The sequence below is a fragment of the Monodon monoceros genome, unplaced genomic scaffold, assembly GCF_005190385.1.
Source record: "Monodon monoceros isolate NGI ecotype Baffin Bay Population unplaced genomic scaffold, NGI_Narwhal_1 Super_Scaffold_16, whole genome shotgun sequence".
Lineage (NCBI taxonomy): Eukaryota > Metazoa > Chordata > Mammalia > Artiodactyla > Monodontidae > Monodon > Monodon monoceros.
The window spans coordinates 78,497,462-78,519,368 of record NW_021703772.1 but is presented as its reverse complement, the minus strand read 5'-3'; the positions used below and the strand labels follow the sequence as shown (position 1 = coordinate 78,519,368).

The following is a 21,907-nucleotide window of genomic DNA, read 5'->3' as shown; positions in this document are numbered from 1 at the left end:
TCATTTAGATATTCTTATACTTTTGTTCTTTTAGAAGTACTGAGAATTAGTTTATCAAGTTCCATGAAAATTATCTTTGGTTTCTTTTTTAATAATTGCATTGAATTTGTAGATTTATTTTGCAAGAATTGATACTTGATAATGTAATCTTCCCATCCAGATTCTTTTTTACATCCATTACTAAAGTTTTATGGTTTTTGTTATATAGGTCTTGCACATTAATAGTATAAGTGTATTTCTAGGTATATTAAAGCACTCATTTTCACTGTAAATTAGATTTTGTATAGACTTTCTAGTAGATACTATGTATCAGTTCTTTTTATTCCTGTTATTGATTTGTCATTTGTTACTATTAATAACTTTTTCATAAAATTTATTAGGATTTTGAGAAAGGTGGAAATAAATGTGTGTGCTCAGTCAGCCATCTTGAATCCAAAGCATGGACACAGCATTTTTGAGTGAATTTTGGATACAACTTTAAGATCCAGAAATGACAGGGGGAAGAGCATTCCAGGATTAGTAGATAGTATGAGCAATCACATAGGGGTGGGAAAGTGTGTGGCATGTTTGAGGAATGAAGATTAATCTGGTTTAGGTCAAGTAAGGTATATGTAGAGAAGTAATGGAAGACTCTAAAGTAGAAGTTATGCTGTGGAGGACCCTGAATGCCGAGCTAAGCAGTGGAAAATGGCATGTTCTGACATTGCCATATGGCTATTCTCTTCTACATAGTGTAGAGCTTTAGCTACTGTCTCTTTAGTGTAGAGACAGTAGCTAAACAAATATACATCAGAAATACATTATACAGTATACAGTTAAATACATTCAATTGTGAAACATGCAGATACAATAACATAGCAGGATATGTAGGTATGAATAAGAGATTTCTCAAATTATCAAAACTCCCAGGTGTTATTTGCTTTCCAAAATCCATGTCAGACATACTAAATTTCAGCAATATGCCTACTCACCCTTCTAAATACTCCTACCTCCTCCTACTGATGCTCCCTACAATGAAAAACACATAAACATGGAAGAGGGAGCTTTTAAAATTACCTTCTGATCCATTTCTAGGTTCTCTTTCTCCTGTCCCTGCTTCCTTGGAGGTCTTGGACATAGGTTTATCTTCTAAGTGAGTTCTTCATGAAGTTTCCTGGTTTTGAGAGTCCTGACTTTGAAGCAGCGAGTCTCTGGATCTCTGTATTGCAATGAGAACAGCCAAGGGCTTTCATTGTTTTGCTTCTGTTTCCCCTCTCCACAGCCTAGCCCAAAATTGTCCTTTCAACCCACTACCCATAGATATTCAATAGTTATGCAGTAAATTATCAGAATTTACAACAATTTACTGTCCATTGCCAACCAAACTTCGCAAATGAATGGGTCTCAAAAAATGTCAGCGTTAAATTGCTGATTCCTAAAGAATTTCCAACATGAGATATAAAGATAAGATAGCAAAGCTGGCTTTCTTGTGTGGCTTTGAACTTACTCCATAGTCAGTACCTCCAACTCTTCCCCTCACACACAAATATACGTGTGTATGTGTGTGTGCATCTTTGCACGCATATGTGTGTATGTATGTGTATGTGAATTTCTTTCCAGGAAAATGACTTCCCAAATACTAGTTTGAATATATGTCATTACGTTGTTGTTAAAAATAAGGTCTAGAGTTCAAAAATTATTCATTACATGTATTTGTGTATACATGTATATGTAAGTATGAACAGAGAGGCAGCCATAGAATTTACAACATAAAAGGTACATCTAGCTTAGATGACAATTTTTTAAATTGAATATAAATTTCCATGTCCATTAGTGATTGTATGAGCTGGTTTTAGGGGAGGAAGCTGCTGTATCACTTTCTAGTTAGCAAGAAAAGGCTATGTGAAGGAGGTGGCATTTTATGAGGTCCTGTATATGCCAAACCAACCTACCTAAGCCATCCTTTGAGAGTGATTTATTAAATAGTTCTTTAAAAAAAAAAAAAAGGTTAACTAGTTCTTAACGCTCTTTGTGAGGTAATGAGCAGTCTGGGAATGCCTAACTCACTTGACAGAGTTTGAACTAATATCTAACTCACCTTTCCGTCACTGTCAGCGGGACCAGAACAGTTTGTTTTTTAAGAAGGAAAGTGGAGAGAGTTTATCAGCAATGTTTTCATGGTTAGTCACATAACATTGGAAGTTGGAATGTTTGACAATATAGCAATATATGGGCAGGTAAACAGTGGACAATAATTGTCCCATTGATTCTCAAGTGCATTGTAGCCCCAGGAAGACCCTGAAATGCAGGTCTATTCCTGAAATCCAGTTCAGCATGGTATGGGGAGTCTAGCTGACCTATTGAACACAGGTGGTCTGGAGGTCACTGAAAAACTGGGTCAATTCTGTCTTCTCCAGTGACTCAAGATATGCTTTAGGGAGGGCCAAGATGGCATTGCAGATCCTGAATTAAACAGATAATCTCAGATCCAAACTGTGCCTAAATAGGGCACCCTGGAATTATTATTTCAGTAGACAGCTGCCTAGAGTGGGCATGCCTGGTGCTTGGTTACCCCTGAGATTAGTTTGGGTTTTTTAAAAATAAATTTATTTATTTTTGGCTGCAATGGATCTTCATTGCTGCACACGGGCTTTCTCTAGTTGCAGCGAGTGGGTCTCTACTCTTCAGAGTGGTGTGTGGGCTTCTCATTGCAGTGGCTTCTCTTGCTGCGGAGCATGGGCTCTAGGCGTGCCAGCTTCAGAAGTGTGGCACATGGGCTCAGTAGCGCAGGCTCAGTAGTTGTGGCGCATGGGCTTAGTTGCTCCGCAGCATGTGGGATCTTCCCTGAGCAGGGCTTGAACCTGTGTCCCCTGCACTGGCAGGCAGATTCCTTTTTTTTTTTTTGAATTTTATTTTATTTATTTTTTATACAGCACATTCTTACTAGTTATCTATTTTATACACATCAGTGTGTACATGTCAATCCCAATCTCCCAATTCATCCCACCACCACCACCCCCTGCCACTTTCTCCCCTTGGTGTCCATACGTTTGTTCTCTACATCTGTGTCTCTATTTCTGCCCTGCAAACCAGTTCATCTGTACCATTTTTCTAGGTTCCACATATATGTGTTAATATACGATATTTGTTTTTCTCTTTCTGACTTAACTTCACTTTGTATGACAGTCTCTAGATCCATCCACGTCTCTACAAATGACCCAATTTCATTCCTTTTTATGGCTGAGTAATATTCCACTGTGTATATGTACCACATCTTCTTTATCCATTTGTCTGTCAATGGGCACTTAGGTTGCTTCCATGTCCTGGCTATTGTAAATAGAGCTGCAGTGAACACTGGGGTACATGACTCTTTTTGAGTTATGGTTTTCTCAGGGTATATGCCCAGTAGTGGGATTGCTGGGCCATATGGTAATTCTATTTTTAGTTTTTTAAGGAACCTCCATACTGTTCTCCATAGTGGCTGTATCAGTTTACATTCCCACCAACAGTGCAAGAGGGTTCCCTTTCCTCTACACCCTCTCCAGCATTTGTTGTTTGTAGATTTTCTGATGATACCCATTCTATCTGGTGTGAGATGTTACCTCATTGTAGTTTTTTTTTTTTAATAAATAAATTTATTTATTTTTGGCTGTGTTGGGTCTTTGCTGCCGTGTGCGGGCTTTCTCTAGTTGCGGTGAGCAGGGGCTACTCTTCATTGCGGTACGCAGGCCTCTCATTGTTGTGGCTTCTCTTGTTGTGGAGCACAGGCTCTAGGCATGCGGGCTTAAGTAGCTGTGGCTTGCGGGCTCTAGAGCTCAGGCTTAGTAGTTGTGGAGCACGAGCTTAGTTGCTCCGTGGCATGTGGGATCCTCGCCAGCCAGGGCTCGAACCTGTGTCCTCTGCATTGGCAGGCAGCTTCTTAACCACTGCGCCACCAGGGAAGCCCCTCATTGTAGTTTTGATTTGCATTTCTCTAATAATTATTGATGTTGAGCAGCTTTTCATGTGCTTCTTGGCCATCTGTATATCTTCTTTGGAGAAATACCTATTTAGGTCTTCTGCCCATTTTTGGACTGGGTTGTTTGTTTAATATTGAGCTGCATGAGCTGTTTATATAGTTTGGAGATTAATCCTTTGTCAGTTGCTTCATTTGCAAATATTTTCTCCCATTCTGAGGGTTGTCTTTTCGTCTTGTTTGTAGTTACCTTTGCTTTTATGTTTCATTAGGTCCCATTTGTTGATTTTTGTTTTTATTTCCGTTACTCTAGGAGGTGGATCAAAAAAGATCTTGCTGTGATTTATGTCAAAGAGTGTTCTTCCTATGTTTTCCTCTAAGAGGAAGTGTTCTAATTTCATTCTTTTACATGTAGCTGTCCAGTTTTCCCAGCACCACTTATTGCAGAGATTGTATTTTCTCCATTGTATATCCTTGCCTCCTTTGTCATAGATTAGTTGACCATAGGTGCGCAGGTTTATCTCTGGGGTTTCTATCCTGTTCCATTGACCTATATTTCTGTTTTTGTGCCAGTACCATATTGTCCTTTTTAAAAAATTTATTTTTAATTTATTTTTGGCTGCATTGGGTCTTCGTTGCTGTGTGTGGGCTTTCTCTAGTTGTGGCGAGCAGGAGCTGCTCTTTGTTGCAGTGCACAGGCTTCTTATTGCAGTGGCTTCTCTTGTTGCAGAGCACAGGCTCTAGGTGCGCAGGCTTCAGTAGTTGTGGCACGTGGGCTCAGTAGTTGTGGCTCACGGGTTCTAGAGTGCAGGCTCAGTAGCTGTGGCATACGGGCTTAGATGCTCCGTGGCATGTGGGATCTTCCCGAACCAGGGATTGATTCGTGTCTCCTGCATTAGGCGGGTGGATTCTTAACCACTGTGCCACAGGGAAGTCCCATATGTCTTGATTACTGTAGCTTTGTAGTATAGTCTGAAGTCAGGGAGTCTAATTCCTCCAGCTCCTTTTTTTCCCCTCAAGACTTCTTTGGCTATTCGGGGTCTTTTGTGTCTCCATACAAATTTTAAGATTTTTGTTCTAGTTCTGTAAAAAATGCCACAGGTAATTTGACAGGGATTGCATTGAATCTGTAGATTGCTTTGGGTAGTATAGTCATTTTGACAATATTGATTCTTCCAATCCAAGAACATGGTATATCTCTCCATCTATTTGTGTCATCTTTGATTTCTTTCATCAGTGTCTTATAGTTTTCTGAGTACAGGTCTTTTACCTCCGTAGGTAGGTTTATTCCTAGGTATTTTATTATTTTTGTTGCAATGGTGAATGGGATTGTTTCCTTAATTTCTCTTTCTGATCTTTCATTGTTAGTGTATAGGAATGCAAGAGATTTCTGTGCATTAATTTTGTATCCTGCAACTTTACCAAATTCATTGATTAGCTCTAGTAGTTTTCTGGTGGCCTCTTTAGGATTCTCTATGTATAGTATCATGTCATCTGCAAACAGTGACAGTTTTACTTCTTCTTTTGTTAGGTGGATTCTTAACCACTGCACCAGCAGGGAAGTCCCCTGAGATTAGTTTTTTCCAAAATAGAAGCTTGTCCCATAAAACTTCTCTGTGGCTTCCTTTCCTCAAAAGTAAACAAGGGAATTGGGACTGGCCTTTCCCAGTAGGAGTTCTTGAGAATCTTTAGTCTTATAAGTTGGTCCATGAGAAGAGGGTTCCAATGTCAAGAAGTGTGGGAAGTGCTGAGCATTCTAACCCCTCTATGAGATTTGCAGGCACATTCAATTGTAATGGCTCCAAGAAACAGAGCCTCGAAGGAAGAGAAATCTACTGGCTTCTTTGGTTTCTCCTTGCATGTCTGAAAAGTATTCAACCATAGTACAATATATTTAAGTTAATTTTGTCCCACTGAATATACTTTGTGAATCCCGTCGTTAACATTTATTCAGTGTGGCAATTCCAGACCTGCCTTGGTCTAAACAAACCCTGAGGACTGGCACAGAAAAAAAACTGGCACCCAAGGCTGGGAAGAGAGAGTCAGTTTACCAACCTTCCATCTCTGACCTGCATGTCATTTAATTGACAACTAAATGTCTTACTCTAGGAAATCCTTCCCTTGCTTTGGGACCATTTTCCTTATCTGTAAAATGAGCAAGCTGTATGACCCTTTCGGCTCTGCATTGCATGAAATATCTTCCTATGTGTGAGGTTCACTTTAGAACTTGACCTCACCACTGCCCCTTGGGCTGCTGAATGACAGACACCACAGCTAATCTTCCATAAATAGATGTTCCATATCTTGGGTCTCAGGATGAATTTATAGCTGAAGATTGACACATAGTAACTTTCAAACAAGACCAATCTGATCTCCAAAAGAAAACATTTTACACTATGTAAAAACCATTATATTACACTATAAAGCAATGACATATTTTAAATTTAATAAGTATGAATGACAGTCCTGATTTTTATTTAAAAATAAGTTTAAAACTTACCAAGCAATTTCTCTGGACAGGTCAACACCCAAGAGGCATCTCAATGCACTTTAGAGTCATCCCAGGGGCCATTGGGGTTAATAATGACTTTTTACCTAAAAAATGTTTCATTTTTTTTATGAAACCAATAAAAGACATTTCAATGTGATTAGTACATTTCTTGATTGGTTACAGGTGTGCCTTATTTGACCACCCCAGGAGCTTAACAGGGAGCAGAACCATTTCATTTCTCTGTTATTTTGCTTAATTCTGAATGATGACAAAAGGGTCTAAACACCAGCTGATCTAAAAATGAACCTAAGGCTGCAGAGACTGAGAAGGACCAAAAGTAAAATGCAAATCTAATTTAGATGCCAAAGAAAATATGGCTTTCAGGGAAGAACATTTAAAGAAATACCTAAGTCATGGTATTTTCAGGGAGAAAAAGTAATAATAAGAAACTATGAGATAATAAGCTAGCAATGTGTTAATCTCAACTGAGTAACCAAAACAAAATTCAAACCCCATTAGCAGTTTGGAACTGACTTCTCCTTCTTGAAATAAGAAAAGAATAGTTCTACAGATAAGGAGTACGTAAAGAATAGTCCTACATGTAGGGAATAGGTAGAGAATATTAACTCTAAAATGTGCTATTCCCAGAGGCTAAATACCTGCCATCCTTAGCCAGCCAAAGGAATCCTTCCTCCTACCTCAGCTCAATTCACCTTCCTGACTTTCTCTTTCTCCAGATGCACAAAATGAAAATAAACACTGAATTACAAGGCTGACTGTTGCTTTGCCACGCTGCCTAAAGGCCCAGACTGGGAGACTTATCAGAGACCATTTTTGGCATTCAGCTCAAGATTACCCCCAGGTGGTGTTTTATCAATGTACAGTCTGTCCCTTGCCCCTTTGGACATATTCCACCACTTCTAAAGCCAAATCTGCATCTCTGTCCCTGAGGCTCTTTTCCTCAGTACTAAGGGAAGTTGTACTGCCCAGCAAGCTGCAGACCAGAAGTGCCAAGGAATTAACACACTACCCCAAGTCACCAGCTACCACACTCAATAGTGCCTGTCAGGAGTTTTTGTATAAATACCCCATCTCCCTCCCACCTTGGTAGGAATAATTTTGAGGCGTGTGCTTTGCACTGATCCCAGTTTCCCTGAGGCTTAATAGTTCTGTCTTCCCTTCCCTGTATAACATGCCTTTCTTTACTGGAGTTGCTTGTGCTTCTTAAATAAAGTACTTTCACTTAAATCCATCTTCAGCGTCTGCACCTGGGAAAACCCACACTAAGACTCGTTATATCCAATGGCCATTTCACAATGAGGAAGGGAAGTTCTCAAAAACAGGTTATACTGCAAAGGGGCATAGTTGTCAAGGAAAATCTCACCTCCAACATGCTGAAGCTCTCCAAAGGCCACTCCAGTGAGTAAGTCATGATTGCCTCGCCTATGCCTTTGAGCCCCCCTAAAATGCTCCCCTCTATCTTCTCAGCTAATTTGTGTCTAAATCCTTCCTAGAAGCTACATCAAAATGTAACTATACCATTCTCTAGGAGAGTTCCCAAAGTATGGTCCCAGGACCAGCAGCATTAGGATCACCTGGGAACTTGCTAAAAATGCAAATCTTGGGCCCCTACTCCAGCCTACTGAATTAGATTCTCTTGGGTAGGGGCCCAGCATCCTTATTTTAACAAGCCCTCCAAGTGATTCTGATGCACGATGAAATGTGAGAACTACTGTTCTAGGAAGCATTTCCTGTCACCCACAATCTGACTGTAAAAACCTCCAACTCCAGTTCTTACCCTCTTCCACATTTATTCAAACTCTCAGCGCCACCTCGTAAATCTCTCTCATGATGACCTCTTTTCTCCTTCTCCATTGTCACTGCTTTAATTCAGGCCGATCCATACGTCTCACCTGAATTATCAATGCAGTCTCCCAACTGGTCTCCCTGAATCCGTGCCTCCCATCTATTCTCCATCAGCCCTGGTGTGTGTGTGTCTAAAATGCAAACGTGTTGTGTCCCTCTAGTGCTTCAAATGCTTCCATTGCAGTCTGTCATCTAAAGGTAAGTTTAAGATCCTTAGGCTCTTCATGGAAGGCCATTTGTGCTTTGTCTCCTGCCTAACTTTTCCTGGACTTCAGACACACCAAAGTACCTACAGCACACCTCCCCTTTCACTTCCTCAGGTAGTGCCTGAACCATCTCTATCACAGCTACATTCCTTAGGGTCTTAAAAACCCCACAAGTGCCCTCCTTAAACAAGCCATAGCCATGTAAAAAACAACTCTTCAAGACAATATCAAATTTTGGAGGGGATCAGTAGCCTAAAGCAACTCAGGCTGCAGGGGTGAAGAGAAAAGGAGGACGGAGAGGCCAAAGCTAGATTTTTCTCTACTTTTTCAGTTTTCCTCTGGGTAGGTCTTACCCCTCAGGGCCCAGTCAAGCCACTTGTTTTCCAGCCCATTCTGCATTCACTATCTTTGGCTCTAGGACTTATTTTGTCCCTAAACTCTTTGAGATGAATTCCTCCTCCTTAAACTAGAGATAAATGCTTGCCTTGTGTATCACATGGGGCTGGATGAGGCTCAAATGAGAAAACATTTATAACAAGCTTTGAAAGCTCTGAGGTATAGACACAAGACAAAAGTAAGGTATTGCTGTTAAATAACTGAAACAATTACACTAGCCAACATTTAGTGAGCACTAATTATTTGCCAGGCCTAATCTGACTGTAAAATGCATCATTTTATTTAATCCTTTTAAAGCTCCATGAGTAAAATACTATGATAATCCCATTTCACATAAAAGGAAACTTAAGAGGCAGCAGAAATTGCAAACAACTTGCCCAACATTACTTAGAAGTAATGGAGCCAGGATTCAAACCCAGGTAGTGTCACTCCAGAGCCCAATTTCTTAACCCCTGTGTACTACTGCCTCACGAGCATGTCTGTGACTGTGGGGATGTTACATTATCCAAAGGTCCTGACATATTCTAGGGTAGGCCAGTTGAGCTCACTGTACAGGGGTCAATCTATTGCTCTATCGTCCGTCCATCCATCTACCTGCTCACTGGTCATCCATTCATTGTCCTCCATTGGTGGCCAGAGCGGTGAAGAGTCTTGTCCCTGAGGTTGGAGCACCTGAGTGCAAGGATACTAAGAGTGTGACCTTGAGCAAGTAACCTACCTGCTTTGTACCTTGGGTTCCTTTCCTGTAAAATGAGGAAGACATCTGTATTGGCCTCATAAAATTTTCTGCAGATTGAGAGAATTTCTGTAAAAAGGTGAGCACAGTGCCTAATACGTGGTGAGTGTTCAATAAATGTTGGTTCTTATTATTATCATTTCTCTGGGGGCAGTAGCAATGTGGTGAGGTAAAGCAATATTCTCTACCAAACTGTGAAGAATATATTATAGGAGCCATCACAATGTCTCTGGAGAATGCTTGCCGCACTTAGAAAGCTGTCTTGAGCCCTTGAGCTGTCTTTGGGTCATCAGACAAGAGCAAACAGGCTCAAGACCTGGGGTCAACACAGTTTTGAACGCGGAGCTCACTGCTGCAAATAGCAGCCACCTGTGGGCTGGACAGAATGTGTCCACCCTCTGGCAAGGAGTCAGGGGCATGAGGGTGTGAGGAAAACTAAGCCAGAGCAAAGGCAGTGTGTGTGGGCTCAGTGGGCAGAAGGGAAGGAACTAAGCACATTTCAATCAAAAATGGCTTCTTTTCAAGGGGGGTTGTGCTATCTGTGAGGCCCAGCCTCATTTTCACAAAGGGCCTCAAGAGGAGGCCTCTGAAGTTAAGTCTAGTGAGGTTACACAATAGCTGACCAAGATAAACTGACAGGATTAAAATAAGTTGCCGTTCATCAGGGAACTTAAAACTTGGATCCCACTTCCTAGAGTACACTGTAAATTAAGATTTTTAAGTAAGTTCTGCAATTTTCTCATGAATAACATAATTATATTGCGCTCTGTTTTTGTTTTATAAGTTAATTTGTTGATTGAAAACATTTAAGTATCCCATAATATTTATAATCTTGCAATCCTGATACAAAATTTTTTCAAGAGTTGTTTTTTAATAGATTATGAGTCTCCAAAGAGAAAGTGGAACAGGCCAGGCACTGAGTCTCCTGAAGCTTTACATTAACTTTTACAAAATGAACATCAGGATGTGATGGGTGGAATTGTACCCCCCCACCCTTGCCCCAAAAAGGTACGTTGAAGTTCTAAATCCCCAGGATCTGAGAATGTGACCTCATGTGGAAACAGTGTCCTTGAAGATGTAATTAGTGAAGATGAGGTCATACTGGAGTAGCATAGGCCCTTAAAGAGTATGACTGGTGTCTTCACAAAAAGACGAGAAGCACAGAGGAGACTGTCATGTGCAGAGACAGAGAGACACAAAGGAGAAGATGGCCACATGAAGATAGAGGCAGAGACTGGAGTGATGCATCTACAAGCCAAGGAACCAAGGATTACCTGCAAACACCAGCAGCAAGAAGAGGCAAGATTGGATTCTCTCCTATAGCTTTCAGAGGGAGCATGGTCCTGCCAACACCTTGATTTCAGACTTCCAGCCTCCAGAACAGTAAGACAGTAAATTTCTATTAGTTCAAGCCACCCAGTTTGTGGTACTTTGTTACAACAGCTCTAGGAAACTATTACACAAGGTTACATCTTCCCTCTATTTTCACAGCCTCTGTTAGATGGTCCAGGCATCTGTTAGAACAGGATCCCATGTGTTGCCTTATGTTTGTCTTCTCTTATTGGGCTATAAGCAGGAGTGGTGGTGTTTATTCATCTATAACTCAGCACATAATAGTTGCTCGATAAATGCACGTTTGACTGAACGAATGAATCTCAAAGAACCTCTGGGATTCACCTTGGCTGCTGGTCCACCTTCAGCCTCCAGCCCTTGAATACTGAACTATTTTCCAACTTAATAGGTATACAAAGGTGCTAGGTGTGAGAAACCAGGGCAGCAGCAAATGGCCCTGGAGGACATTGTGGGATCTGAGACACTGAGTTGGTCACACAGCCTTGACCTCAGATCTGCCCCTTACCTCTGAGTAGCCTTCAGTCACACACTTTTGGGTCTTTTAAAAAGTAAGTTTATTGCCTTACTGATTTGCCTGGGAAACAACTCCTTGAAACTAAAAATGAGTATCACTTCAATGTCCAGTGTACATGTGGGAGATATTAGCTGTAATTCAGTGTTTCTGCTTCTCCATATATAATGCACACACATGTGAACACACACACATACACAAGTACATGTGTATGTAGGTGTGTGTATAAATTTCTGATGTTGGTGTCAACAGTCTTTGAGTTGATATTCAATGACTTTTACAATTAGGCTACTGTAATGATTACTACACAACCATTGGTTGAAAATAATCATGTTATCATTAAACATGTCAGTTCTAGAAAGATGAAATACGTAACAAAAGGAAAAGAAATGGTAAAACAGAAATCAATTCATTAAAGGTTATGTGTTTTCAGAAGTATTGGACATTTTAAATTCTTCAAAATGTATAACTTCAAAGATACCCAATTTATACCTCACTAGGAAAAGTTGTATTTTGTTATTTACCCCTAGATGCAAACTGAGTTATTTCTAACAGAACCATCATGATTTGAACACTGGAACCATCCAGTCAACCTCAATAGTTGCCCAGAGGATCAGATGGAAAAGAGAACGACTACGTGCTTACCATCTGTTTCCCATATGCCTGAGAAAAGATCCAGAAAAATCCAAATTCTCAGGACAACTGGCCTTCAAATCAGTCACCAGAGAGAGAAATGCTTCCTGCCGCTGGCTAAACTGACCACACTGCAGTAAATACACCTCGTGTTCAATGGTCAGAATCTTGATTGTCTTGTACAGTGGTATAAACGGTATCAGAAAACTGAGAGAACTCTGACCCATCTAGGTGCACACCTACCCACACAGGTGTTTTAGATGTGACACTTGGTTACCACGGGCCTTCCTTTCTCTGAATCGACACTCTGGCCTGTCTACCTGCCAAGCAGTGTGAATTTCAATAGTTTGCCAGAGGGTTAAAGAGACTGTGGCTTTTAAACTGAGATATGTTAAATACATTAAAAACAGTTTTTTTGTTTGTTTGTTTGTTTTTTTAATCTTTTGGCCATGCCACCCAGCCTGTGGGATCTTATTCCCCCACCAGGGATCGAACCCACGTCCCCTGCATTAGAAGCTCAGAGTCTTAACAACTGGACAGCCAGGGAAGTCCCTGAAAATCAGCTATTGTTATAGACCTGAGAACACTTTTTTTTTTTTTTTTTTAACATTTAAAAATACTCTACCTGATCGTGGTCTTTTGAACATGGTCTTTGAGGCCCTGGGTGGCTGGAAGGAGTTTTCTTGGGGTTACCCTAGGAATAGCTGACAGAATTTCTCCATTTTTCCCCCTCCTTTACATATTGGATTTTGCTCCTGATAAACCAGGCAGAATTTGGTTTTTCATTTTAATGCATTATAGTAGTTACTCAGTAAATATTTATTGAATGTTCCAATAGATTCAAAATATATGTGCTTAGTGAATTTTGGATTAACAGATGCTAAATGATGTCACTGCTTATGAATGCAAGCCAGACTAAAAAGACCTAGTCAACAAAAGCTGTAGGAATGACACACGGGTGACAACTTTCCTCTTGGTACTGCCTTATGGGTATTTCATGCAGCATGGGCTAGTCCTCTTGGGGAAGAGAGGAAACTCAGAGGTGTTGAGGTCCTTTCATGACTTTTAACAGCTTCATGTAAACAGAGAAACCAAGCTAAAAAGCAATCAAACTCCTCAATCCAATGTGGCTGAAACCACAGAGGACCCTGAGGCTGTTTGGGAGATATGAGGACCCCAAAGAGATCTGGGTCAATACCCAGTTCCTATCAACACTACCTCAGTAGATTCCCTCTCTTTAAATAATTTATTTATTTTTATTTTTATTTTTTTAAATTAATTGGATCCCTCTTTGAGATCCACCCTCAGCAATGCCCAGAGGCCAGATGCATTCTGGATGGCATCTCCCTTTTGTGCTAGCAGGACAACAGGAAGGCATGCCAACCCGAGCCCTAGTGAAAGCCTTCAAGGCTGAGGTCCTGAACGTTTCCTCTGTTTGCTGGCCACATAGGTTCCTGAACTTGCCACCATGCCTATTTTACAATTTTCAAAAATCAAAATATGTAGCACTGGGCTTCCCTGGTGGCGCAGTGGTTGAGAGTCCGCCTTCTGATGCAGGGGATATGGGTTCGTGCCCCGGTCCGGGAAGATCCCACATGCTGTGGAGCGGCTGGGCTCGTGAGCCATGGCTGCTGGGCCTGTGCATCCGGAGCCTGTGCTCCGCAACGGGAGAGGCCACAGCAGTGGGAGGCCCACGTACCGCAAAAAAAAAATATATATATAGCACTTTTATTAGAGCTATTCTTAACATGCGAATGTATACACATGTACACACACACAACCAGGGCATATAATTAGTGCAGATGATATACATAGGCTCATGAACGAAGCTTGTGCTGGAGACATTGCTGGACCAGCAAGTACGACTCTGCCCCACCAAAGCATTCATCCAGTGAATATTTATTGAGTGCCAATTAATGTGCTAGGAATTGTGATGTGGATATGGCGATGACTGAAAAGGACAAAGTCTCTATCCTCCTGAATTTACATACCAGTGAGGAAGACAGATAGTATACAGGGGGACAGATCAAAGTTCTAAGAGGAGAGGGAAGGGCGGCAAGGCAAGCTTGTCAGGAGAGCCACGGAAGCTCTGTGATACGGTGAAGTTGGAGCACAGGCCTCAAGGAAACGAGAGTGAGCCATATGAGTGTCTGAGGGAGACCATTCTGGGCAGAAGAAACAGCAAATATAACGGCCCTGAGGGAGGGATATGCCTGACTTATTTAAGCAAAAGCCAAGCCAAGGAGGCTGGAAGGGATTGATGGAGGAGATTAGCATGGAACCCTTCAGGAACACATTAGAGTCAGATCCCATCGGCCCTGATCATGCTTTTGGAAGGTTATGAGTCAGGGAGTGACAGCCACGTGCACTGTGGTCCACATCGATAATCCTGGAAAGGGCGTTAGTTCTGACGATTGGGTGTCTTGCACAGACTTTTCAGAGGTGGCCAGAGGGCCACCATTCCTTGCAGAGGGTAAGTTCCAATCCCAGTCTCTTGGAGCTAATTCAGGAGTGGGCATCATTCTGCCCACTGTTTCTCTCCTTCCTCCTTCTCCTCCCACTCAGGAGCTGTCCCTCCTCAATAGACTTCTAGGAAAGGTAAACTGCGGAGAGGAGACAAAATGCAAACCACGAGTCTTTCAACTTGGTCCAAATGTAGGTAAGGAAGGGCGAACCGACAGCTGATCTGAGGTCTGGGAAGTAGCTGATCCGTGTCCATCATTAGTATCTGCCCTTTTTGCTTTAGATTCGTGAATCCAGTCCCAGCCTGGCTCTTTTTTACTCATTTATCAGTTTATTTTATTCTGTTATTTCTTTTCTTTGTTTTAGAGGGCTTGAACTTGCCCCTCTGGAGAGTAGATGTCCACATGCTTCGGCCCATGCAGCCAGGCCCCCGGGAGACACCAAGGCCAGGAAAGCAATGGTTTTACTTCTTTGCTTTCAAAAGGTTGTATTGAAATAAAGACCGAAGATAATATGGGAACAGCTTCTGCACAACACATAATTATTTGGCTTAGCAAATATTTTAAAAATAAGCCAGGAAAGTATAGGCACTGCCATTGACTGCCCCTGTGTTCTCACAGAGGAGAAAATACAAGGGAAAAGGGAAAGGTGGGATGTGATAGGGCTTCTCTCTTCATTCTAAATAGTGAACTCAGAGTTTGAAAAACACAAGATGAACTGGAAGCCATTCTCTTGCCAGCCTCCTGCCTTCACTCATAAACTTCACAATTTCTCCAAGGAGCCCTACCATGGCCACTTCCCCCGCCCACCTCCCTCCCCAGCCTCCCTCTCTCACCTCCAGCACCTCTCACCTCTCAGCACCACTGGAGATGGGAGGGAGCTGGGAGAAGCAGTTTTTCCCTGTTACACATGGACTGAACAGCTCTGAGAACCAAAATAGAATGAAAGTCCCCACGCCTGGAGTGAGATCCAATCTCCTGCATCGGTCTGCTTCCTGCCCCTCCAGGCTCACTTCTCCCCAGAGTGGGCTCCAATCCCCTTGGCCTTCTTCCTGGGAGCTCCAGGCTTCAGACCTACTGTGACCCCTGCCTGGAACATTCTTCCCCCAAATAGTCACTGGGCTCCCTTCCTCCCATCATTAAGCTGCTGCCCAAATAGCACTTCCTTCCACCATGTGCCGGCCAGCGCTTGCCAGCCCAGCCACTCTCCATCACATTGCCTTGCTTTATTGTCCCTCGCGGTGCTCATCACCAACTAGCCATCACCATGTATTTGTCTATTCATTATCTGTCTCCCTCCCCGGGAAACAGGCACCTCGAGAGCAGGGACCTCGGGAGTTGCTCCTGGCTGTGAAATTGTCCCTGGTGTGTGAAAGGTACACAACAAACTTCAATGAGTGAGAACAGGATTAGAATTTTTGTGAGTATAATACACTAGAAATTACTTCCCAGTTTATGGCATTCATTTTAGAAATGAGAAAAATGAGGCCCACCCAGAGAGGTCAACTGACTTGCCCGAGGTTACACAGCCACTTAGCAGCAGAACCTGGGGCTAGAAGTCCAGGGGTCCTGATTCTCCTGGGCCAATGTTCATCCTACCAAACCCAGCTGCCTTTGATTCATTTATATCCTCTCTCCCCCTCTCTCCTTCTTTTCCTTATAACGAACCACAAAGGAAATCTCAAGTTAATGATATTCATTAAGTTATTTCCTGCCTTAACATTTTGAGCCAAGAAAGGAAGGAAGTTTAGAGCTACTGAGTAAACATCGGTGCTAAGGCCTGCAAGAAAGGGATTCCTACCAAATTTGATAGATGAGGACACTGGCCATCAGAGAAGGTAAGGAAGATGGCTATTTAGCTGCAGCGCTGACACCAGAGCCCTCTCTCCTATGTGTGTGGTTGGGCTCCCATGTCGAACCGCCAGCATCAGACTCTGTGTCTCCTTTCGAGTATCCCTGTCACTGTGATGCCTCTGGAGCCGTAGCCTCTCCGATTCTTAATGAGCCACTGAGCTGTCCCTCATCAGCTTTGTGGCAGCAGCCCTACCTTTGATTCAGGGCTCAGGGTATGTGTGTTGGGGGTTGAGGGGAGCGTGTGGGCAGAGAGGTATTTCCTGGAATGATAGCTCATCTGGATGCCCATCCTCTGAGGGTTCCATGGACTGAGGTAAACTTGAAGATAGTCACCTTTCCCAGGAGTCACTCTCATCCTCCCTCATGCGTTAACTCACAGGCAACAGAAAGAGCAGTTGGATGTTCTAAGCTAGAAAGCACTAGGCAAAACCACCTTTGAAAGTAACAAGCCCAGCTAGCACTGAGCAAATGTAGGCTCGGACGTGCATGTTCAAGCACCAGAGTGAACCAGCCGGTCCTGGAGTGGTGATCTGACTTGGTCTTCTCTTCTTCCTCCCCTCAATACCACAGACATACACACACACTCTCTCTCTCACACACACAGAGTTTTAGTTTTTGTTCAGAGGTAGGCAACCTCAGAGTTGGAACTTGGAAACACAGTCATAGGTTAATATTATGTGGAAGAGGGATTAGACAGAATCCCTGAGCAGCTCCAAATGGCAGAATGAGGCTCAATGGAGGGCGAGGGGGGTCACAGAGGTAGACTAACATAGACAGAGACATTCTTATAACTAGAGCTGTCTGACGAAGGAGCAGCCTGCTTGGTGAGGTAATAGTTGCTGTAACTCAAAGGGTATGGAAGACGGCTGTACAACCTCTGATTAGGAATGCTGGGGGGCCCTCGGCATCCCACAGTCCTTCCAACTCTACGACTCTAAGAGAACTTGAAATAGTTTGCTTACTGTCAACTTTCGTTGAATCATTTGCTGAATCATCATTTCCTAAAGTCACTGTGACTCACACATGGTTCATAAGCAAAGCTTTTATCTTCATACCCCAAATGCGTTGTTTGAATCTGTAAGAAAGAAGATAAATTTATAAACAGGGGGTTCATTTTTTGCCTTTAACTTACATATATTTCTATATTTTAACTCTCTCCTGTGATATATTTAGAAAGAACATCACTACAGATAGTATGCTTGGACGGCACAGTCAAAATGTCCTCAAAACCCAGGGCGTCAAAATTCATGTCCTGCTCTCTGAACCAGCCAGATAAACCCTATTAGCCTAGAAATCTCTGCTTAGCACCCCAGACTCAGTTTATACCTGTCTGGGGCGACAGAGAGAACTCACTAACCTTCTTCTTAAACAAGTAGGGAGGGCTTCCCTGGTGGCGCAGTGGTTGAGAGTCCGCCTGCTGATGCTAGGGCACACGGGTTCGTGACCCGGTCCGGGAGGATCCCACATGCCGTGGAGCGGCTGGGCTCGTGAGCCTGCGCACCCGTGAGCCTGCGCGCCCGTGAGCCTGCGCGACCGGAGCCTGCGCATCTGGAGCCTGTGCTCCGCAACGGGAGAGGCCACAACAGTGAGAGGCCCGCGTACCGCAAAAAAAAAAAAAAAAAACTAGGGAAATATTGTCCATTTCCATTGTGAACCTGCCGTGTGACCTTGGGAAAGTTACTAGCTTCTCCAAGACTCGGTTTCCTCATGTGAAATATAGAGATTACAACAGTACCTGGCATACAGAGTTACTGTTAGCACTAAATTAAATAATACATGTAATATACTTTTTGCAATACAGGACACATGGTTAAAAAAAAAAGGTTAGCTACTATTATTATTCTTAACTTCATTGAACTTTATTAGAAATTACTATAAAGTGTGTATATATATAAAAAAGAATGAAATTTTGCCATTTGCAACAACACGGATGGACTTGGAGGGTATTACACTAAGTGAAATAAACAGAGAAAGACAAATACTGTATGATATCACTTATGTGTGGAATCTAAAAAATGAAACAAACTAGTGAGTATAATAAAAAAGGAAACAGACTCACACATATAAAGAACAAACCAGTGGTTACCAGTGGGGAGAGGGAAAGGGGGAGGGGCAAGATAGGGGTAGGGGATTAAGAGGTACAAACTACTATGCATAAAGTAAATAAGCTACAAGGGGGACTTCCCTGGTGGTCCAGTGGTTAAGTCTCTGAGCTTCCACTGCAGGGGGCGCAGGTTTGATCCCTGGTCCGGGAAATAAGATCCCACATGCTGCATGGTGCGGCCAAAAAAAAAAAAATGCTACAAGGATATATTGTACAATACAGGTAATATAGCCAATATTTTATAATAACTAAAAATGGAGCATAACCTTTAAAAATTGTGAATCACTATAGTGTACACCTGTAACATGTAATATTATACATCAACTACACTTTAATAAAAAGAATTTTTTTAAGAAAAATACTAAAGAATTATGCCCTAAAAATCTCTTTCATGTAAAACAAGTCTGAAGATAAGCAGTCTTGGGCTAGTATGCAGCTTCCAAGCATTATAAACCCAGTCTCCTTTTTTCTCTAGAAATTTTAGCATGTGATACCCATTCTCAAATCACCTCCTGGTCCAAGATGGTTGCTAGAGCTCAAGCCACTTCATCTGCTTTCCAAGTAGCAGGAAAAAAGGGGAAATATAAACATGCATTTTCCTAGAGTCCCCCAGAACATTTCTGCTTGTATCAATATTTTATAGGCCGGAACTCATCCACATGTTCACACTTAACTGCAAAGGAACTTGGAAAAAGTAATATTTAATTCGGAGCAGTAAGAAGCTCAGCTAAAAATCAGGGTTAGATTACTAAGGAGGAGAGGAAAAGATATCAGAGTAACTAGCAGTTTCTGCCAGGAGAGGAAAAGATATCAGAGTAAGTAAATAGCAGTTTCTGCCAAAACCTCCAACCTCACTTCCAGCCGAATCTGCTGGCCACTCGCTTTCACTGGTCCTGTCTTTCAGAGGCTCACCTGCTCAGTGTCTCCCAAATATTGCTCTTGTGTGCCCTTGTGCATCATTCCTCCTGGCTTGGAGCACTTCCCAGCTTCACTTCACTACTCTGAGGCCTCCTTTTTCAAGGCTTCTGTCAGGGCTCTCCCCATCCACAGAGCATCCTGATGCCATTTTCCACTGTAATCCAGAAAATGCCACCCCTGTGTTTTACCTTGTTATCTGAAATTTACCTCTACAATGATCATGTGAATCTGTCTGTCAGGCATAGGGCCGATTTTGTTTTTAATCAAGTTCCTGGCAAAATAAGTTTCTTACTTACTGTAAATATTCAATATATATTTGTTTCTGTTATCAATGACAGTGATGGACAAGATCTGGACTCAAGAGTTTAAAAGTTTGAGGAATTATTCCAGCTGGTCAAATTCCCTTTGCTCCTGTGTGTAGATTCATGAAACTAACCCTCCTTGGAGTTAGTTTCCAAAGAAAGATAGAGAAGATTTAGGGAGTGGCAAAATTTATATAAAATTCACAGGGAACATTTTTAAAAGTCTTTATAAGCCCTTTTTATGGATAAAGTCAAGGCTTCCTGGATAGTTTCTGGTCTCTGTTTAACTTTGCAAAGGCTACTGAAGCTCTTAGAGTTTCATTAGACAATCTAATGAAGTCTGACCCTCCCATTACACAGATGGGCAAAGTGAGATAAACTAAGCCTAGAGATAAAATGTCTTGGCCCAGGTAGTGCCAGAACTAGGGGACTGTTTCCAGATACGCTCCAGATCCCTTACCACTAAGCCACAGCACAATGACAGAGGATCTTTGTTTCCATTTCTAAAGAAATGAGATGATTAATCACTCTGCTGTACCCATCGCTCTCCTCTAGACTCTCTGTCAGCAGCCCAGATTCAGACTCTCCAATCAATTGAGGAATGCCAGTTCTAAGGAATTTACATGCTAAACAAATCCAGACTTCTGAAGGCCTTAAATTAGAAATGGGGATTCCAAATCTTATCCTAGCCTCCCCTTCCAGCCTTTTGGTCTCTGTGGAGCATTCCCAATATCTAAGCAGACAAGCCATTTTATTGCCTTGTCATATTTAGTTTAGAACTTGCTGTTGTGCTGTGTTTTCTTTTCTCAGATCTAGTCCGAACACTAAATAGGAAGGTGACATCAAACAGTTGGGCAAACACAGCTGTCGGAAGCTGCCCCGAGCACTCTGGGAAAGCAGTTGGTCCCCCTCCAGTAACACGCAGGGGCAGGCTGGCACTGAAAGGTCATTGGCTACCAAATAGCAAGCTCACTCTGAGGCGCCTGAGATGTGACAGTTGTTTGGAGTCCATTAATGCTGATTTTACTCAAGAGTTTGTTGTTTTTCAGGGCGACCATGGATTATTATGACTACTAACATTTGCTGTTTATTGAGTGTCTATGGTGTAAACAGAAAAGGGAATGTGTCCATTTTCAAGAAGCTGGCAAACACGCTACATGTGGGCTGGGAAGGGGGTACATTTCGTTCTGGCTGATCAACAGATGGTCCCACAACAGCCCTTGGAGGCCTCACAGGTCACACAAACCCACTCCTCATTCCCCACCTGGGCCACGGAGGTGCTGGGACCTTCGAGGGCAGAGGAGGTGTGGAGTGGGGGAGGGGAGTGTTGGGCATAAGCCCGAGTCACACATTTCCAACCTCTTTTATTTCCAGAGAGCCACATGGGCATAAATTGCAGCCAAGACAGTGAAGTCTCCTACAGTAAATGCAAGTAACCACAGACAATAAGGAGAACTCAAAAATGCTCATTCTGAAAGACTCCAAAAAATGACTCCAAGCAGATTCTTCACAGCACCATGGGTTTTATTGAAAAGTGGAAGGAACTCTAATATCTTCAAATCCAGTCTCCCTGTCCTCCACACAACAGTCCTGTCAGATAAATTTTAGTGTCCGTTTGAACCATTCCAAGGTCTGGGATTCCTCAATTTTGTGAGGCAGGTTTATTAGTAATGCCCCGCTTTGGTTCTGTAATTGTTCAATGGGAAATCTTTGAGTGGCAAGGACCCAGACTAGAGTAAGAAAGTAAGAAAGAATCAAATTCTGCAGAGTTCTGTAACTTAAACAATACCATAAACAAAGTCAAAAGAAAACTGGTAAAAAAAAATTGCGATACGTACGAGAATGGGTTGAATTTCCCTAATATAAAAAAGCACTTGTATAGCAACTTGAAAAAGGAATCAAATTTTAAAAGAGAAAAGGCTATGAATAGGCAGTTCACAGGATAAAAAAGGACCAATAAGCAGATGAAAAGAGCTTTTATTGCACACATTAGAAAATTGCAAATTCAAGCAATAAAATGCCATTTTTCACCAGTGCTTGACTAATGTCAAATCATCTGACAATACCCAGAATAGGGGGAAACAAACACTCTCATACTTCTTGAAGAGCAATTTGGTTATGACTATTGAAATTTAAAATGA

The 21,907-nt window shown here is 42.2% G+C and overlaps 1 protein-coding gene across 1 annotated transcript in view; it reads right to left on the bottom strand.

Moving 5' to 3' along the window:
- Window positions 1-21,907, bottom strand: part of NEB (nebulin) — a 253,510-nt gene that overhangs the window by 206,529 nt on the left and 25,074 nt on the right. Inside the window, exons 4-7 of the mRNA XM_029224606.1 lie at window positions 17,405-17,517; window positions 10,904-11,002; window positions 6,435-6,529; window positions 1,057-1,198 (exon numbers count right to left, since the gene is read on the bottom strand). The gene's annotated coding sequence lies outside the window, so the exon portion shown is untranslated. The remainder of the gene's footprint in view (window positions 1-1,056; window positions 1,199-6,434; window positions 6,530-10,903; window positions 11,003-17,404; window positions 17,518-21,907) is intronic.